Source organism: Octodon degus, unplaced genomic scaffold (genome assembly GCF_000260255.1).
Source record: "Octodon degus isolate 3935 unplaced genomic scaffold, OctDeg1.0 scaffold00139, whole genome shotgun sequence".
NCBI classification, from domain to species: Eukaryota; Metazoa; Chordata; class Mammalia; order Rodentia; family Octodontidae; genus Octodon; species Octodon degus.
The window spans coordinates 2,240,079-2,245,301 of NW_004524715.1; the positions used below are offsets into that span (position 1 = coordinate 2,240,079).

At 38.9% G+C, this 5,223-nt stretch overlaps 1 pseudogene; it reads right to left on the reverse strand.

The window, feature by feature from the left end:
* Positions 1-3,256: 3,256 nt before the first annotated feature.
* On the reverse strand, positions 3,257-4,455 carry LOC101574439 (annotated as a pseudogene).
* Positions 4,456-5,223: the final 768 nt, after the last annotated feature.

Consider the following 5,223-nt stretch of genomic DNA (forward strand, 5'->3'; position numbering starts at 1 on the left):
CTGGGTCAAGGTAATAATATTATTAAGCCTCTCTTCTGGAGGGTTAACAACTTAAGTTTGCAGACCAAAAATTAGAGAAAAAGAAGGGATGCAAGGACAGCCAACATTTTGGCCCTAGTCTTTCAAGGTCAGTGAGGACTCAGGACATAAGGGAACCTGTACTGTAACATCCTGTAACTCAGTTGTGTCCCAAATTTTCTGTTCAAAAAGATTATGGGGCCACAGAGGAAAGTGATTGACTATGTAGAGTGTGCCTAAGGAGAGTCACATGGAGAGAAAGCATTCTCTCAGGCTTTCACAGAGAGAAAATTGGTCAAGCAATGGCCGTGACTCGTTCATATGGCTGACACTGACAAAGGATCTACAAACTGTGGTACACAGTTTCAGGATAAATCTTGAGGGGATTTGACTGACCTTGTCGAATACAAAAGTTACATTTCTTATTACATAAGTCTTGCTTTATCTTGGTCTTAACCATCCAGCAAAATGTATAAAAACAAGGTATAAAATGTAAAGCCATATTAATATGCTGAGCTGTAAAAGGCTCAAATCAACAACTTCTTACATTGCCAGTCCTATGGATAACCCACCACTACTATTATGTACTACTGGACTATATTGGAATATTTTGCTGAATTCATGCACCTACAGTATTTTTTTGCTCCGAATGCCTTCTGGGCAGGTTTGGCTGGCTTGAGTTCTGGGGATTGAACCACAGCAACCTGAGCCTGACTGCTTTGTTGAAGCAGGCACTTAAGGAACTGAGCTAAGGGGCAGGCCCCCTACAATAGTTTTTTGAATGTATTACACTCTTTATTAATCAAAAATTATTTGGCAATTTTAAAACCATCAATTACAATGCCCTAAAAATACCCACATTGGCTGAATTAAATGGAAAGTTTCCCCTCCATGCAACTGTATAATAAAAGAATTACACCTGCAGTTGATAAACACTGTGTTCTGTAATAACAGAAGAAACAGGTCTCTAATTGTAAAAAAAAAAAAAAAAGCATTTTATAAAACTTTTTCATATATGAAATATTTTTTTATCTTTTTTTTTGTGTGTGTGGAACCGGGGATTGAACTCAGGCTACTGTGCTTGCCAGGCAAGTGCTTATTCCACTGAGCCAGCTCTCCGGCCCCTAAAATATCTTATTGTGATCATTCCACTTATGACTAAACCGTAATTGTTCACTCTGCCTTTTGCTGTATGACAATCAGTGGTCATACAACTTCAAACAATAAGAGTGCATCTGTTTCCCAGCCTGACAAAACCAATGGGTTCTACTGCATTGTTTCTTTCTCAAACTCATCTGAACTCACTCGCACATACACCAAGCTCCCACAATTTCAACCTTCATGACACTTGCCACACTTTTATCCTATTTCCAAAAATCTGTTAGGAAAATGCTAATGCAAAACAGCTGTTCTCTACTCAGCCTGGCTCTCCATCGCTCGATTCTGAGCTTCTGAAAGACAAGAGCCTGCAGCAGCAGGAGAACAGGCTTCATTCATCTTTCTCAATCCATTTGGGTTCCATCTTTAATGTTACAGTGAATGTAGATTTGCCTCAGAAGGACTGAGTCAAAGGCTTTGCAGATACTGAACCTGAAGTGCATTAAGAGAATAAACATCTGCTACATGGCACAGGAAAGTTGAAAAAGTATCAAGAATAAACACAACTCCCCAATACATAAAGAATAGATAGGCATAATCTACAAATTCCCTAAAAAATCAAATTCATAGGAGGGGTGGAATCATTGACAAAGATCAAAGGATCAAATGCAACTAGATAATAATTATAATATCTGAAAAACACTTTATTTGCCTACCTTCTCCCTACTTGCCTTTGTAAAGTATTTCTCCAGTCTCCAACTTATAAGTATGGTGGACCCAAGAAAGAGAGAGACTAAATAAAGAGATTACATCCGATTTAAAAAGGAACAGAGAACAAACACAGGAAGGCAAGTAAAGAATGGGCTTTTACAGGAAAAGTGCTTTACATGCACTTCTGCGAATAGTATGACTTGGGCACAATTTGGAAGTTTTGACATCTATAGATTAGGCAGAATCATTCTTCTCTGGAGGCAATTAAGTTGAAATATAAAACAAGAACTTTCAATTCTTTCCTCACCAAACCCCACAAAATGGGAGGCAAAACTGCCTTGGATTAAAATTTCCCACATTTAATGCAAAGAACAAGAACAAGGACTTCAAGTGGGTGGCAGGCAAATCACGGGGCCTGTTTGCCTGTATCCCCAACTGCATTCCTTAACACACAGCGCAGATCACCCATCAACTGATTCTCTGCTCTCCTGCCATGAATATCCAGTATTCTGCTGGCTTCCTCATAAAATCAGGTCTCTATCCTCAATAGTTTAAATTAATGAAAAAGGAAAGAGGAGATACACTAAATAAGCAAAAATAAGATAACTCTGTAATCTGACATATTTTATGTTATAGAAGTAACGACTTATATACTCTATAAGGAACATTAAAAGTGAGAGAGAAGCATTTAAAGAGATCAGACTACTCTACCAATACTTCCAGAACAATAAATTTCCTGGAGTTTTAACTCCCTTCTGTTCTTTTAGATCCTAAAAGAGTTATAGGATTTTACTGAGTACCTGAGATCAGAATCAGGTTGCAAAATGCTTAAAACACTCAAAATTATTTCAAAAGGGAGAAATAAAAAAAAAATCACTCAAGTTGAGAGGTAAGTTAACATACGAACGGGATAAAATTATTAGCTCAACATATGCTGACACAAGTCAAAGAGAAAAACTGAAACCAATGAGGAAAGGAGGGAGAGGAAGGCAGACAGGACAAACCAAAGGATAAGTCAAAGTGCCAGTCCTCCCGTGAAGATTGTCTCCTTATGTGAGTACCACAATGTGCCCTCGAAGGGGCTCCGCACCTCATGCTTGCTCCACAAGCACACTCAGGGGCAACAAAACCAAGTGGCAGGCAAACCCCAGCTAACACAGAAGTTGGCGATTTCATTGGTGTCTTTATGCAAGAGGGCACACGGACTGCAGGTGTGGTCAATTCTGCTGGTTGAGCTGAAGAAATCTGTAATAGAAAATACCAAAAAGAGCCACCTACCCATTCTAGGGGAAAAATATACAAAATCCCTCCCAAAGGTAAACAAATAAAGCAAAACAAAACAACAGCCTTCTCCCTCCTAAAGAAAACCACACTGGAAACAAATGCCCTGCAAGAATTCTTATGTGCGTTTTTACAAGGCTGGTAGAAGTTATTTCATTTTTGATTCCACGTAAATTTTATCTCCATCCCTAATGCCAAAAGAATGCAATGCCTAAGAACTGTACTTCATTTCCTCTGGGTCAAATGGCACTTCCTGCTCAAAATAGTAGAGAAGCATGTTGCTTGTGGCTGGCTGCACCAGAGTTTTTAACTATTTCTTTAGTTCTGCAACTGTTTGGTCCAGACGGATGCTTATTTCCTCCATTTGGTCATTAATGTGGCCCTTGACTTTTGCACTGTTCTTGGGTCTTAGGTCCTCTTCTGCCAAAGGCTCCAACCTCCCATATTTTGTGATCAGCTCGTGTTACCTGAATGGTGCTTCTTCCTTTGGGACAGCCACATAATAACAAATAAAAAATCGCTTGGAATCTTCTTGCTCACCATCACTGACAACACTGTCATTAAATTTAGAAACTGATGACAACCTGGCTGTCACTAGCTTCCTGCTCCTCAGTGGTATATGGTTGCAGAAGAGGAATTCCTAACAACCTCGTTTCTTCAAGTTTGGGGAATTAATTTAGTTTATCTATGTCTTCCCAAGACTGCAAACCTGATTTGTGGAGGCTGATGGATCACAGATTAGGAAGCAACCTTGCCAGTGCATCATTAGGCGCCTCGATGGCATTCAAGTGATTGTTGGCCAGGACAAGGTTATCCAGCGAAGGAAACATAACTCCTAACTTTTGTGTCTCAGTCCAGTCTTGGAGGTTGTTGTCCGTTATATGTAGGAGCTTAAGAGAATGACAGCAAATAGATGAACAAGACACTGTTTCATAGTCATTAAGGCACAGGAAGAGCTCCTTCAAATCTGGCAACTCCTGCAGGATCATGTGCACTGTCTCCCGTGAAACTTTGCTGTTGTTGAGGACGAGATTGTGAACCCCAGAGAAGGACCCAGCACGTGTTCTTTCTAAAACTCGTGCCAGTCTTAGAGTTTGTTGTCAGAAAGATCTAACTCTGACACATGAGCTCAGAAGGTGGTGATTTCTCTTTCTCCTCCTGCACAGGTAATGCCACAGCTGCTCAACACTAGTACCCTTGGGAGGTTTAGGCGATCCTCATAGGAGAGCCCTGAGGTGCAGCTGGGACATGGACTCCCGTCCTAGGGCCACAGCAGTAAGGAAAGTTTTCAGGACTGTATTTTTCACATAATGCTTGCATAAAACTTGTTCCACTGGGTTGTTCCATCTTCCTTCCCTAAAGTACTTGGCTCCCGCTTCAGCCACCGGAGCCCAGTTTCCTGCATTGAGCCGGAAGCCCACCTACAATATTTAAATGGTAGTGGAATACCCATCTCTGACAAAACTAAACAACAAAAGGGGATACAAATGAAGGACCATTTTGTATCTGTATATACAAAATAGTTAGAATAGATATACAGCTACTTTCTCTTAATTCAATGAGAAGAAAGATTCGTATTAATAGTGTTTGGACAAGATATCATGTCTGCATCTTATACTATGAATAACTACTATGAAGACAACACTATGCAATGTATCAATTATTAAAACTGTCCTACTACTTGGTTTTGAAACTGTCTCATTGTTATTTGTTTCTCCATAAAATTAATAAAAAATAAATAAAATACCCATTCACATCAAAAAAGAAAAGAAAAAATGTTATAATTTTGCAATTAGCCAGATAATTATAAATACATTCTATGAATTTTATCAGTAAAGGCCAGAACCAGATCTGAAGCAAAATGATTCATTCATAGTTGGAGATTTCCATATTCCTAGTTCATTAATTCATAGTACATGTAGAAAAAGTCAGAAAATGTCTGAATAAAACTTATCAACACACTTAATTAATTGCAAATTGTAGAACACAAGAAGAATCAAACAACATACATCACTTCAAGTGCATGTAGAATATTCACAAAAACCATATGCTCAACCAGAAAGTTTGCTTTCATAATTATCGAGCAATGCTATTAAATTAGATTCATTAGCAATA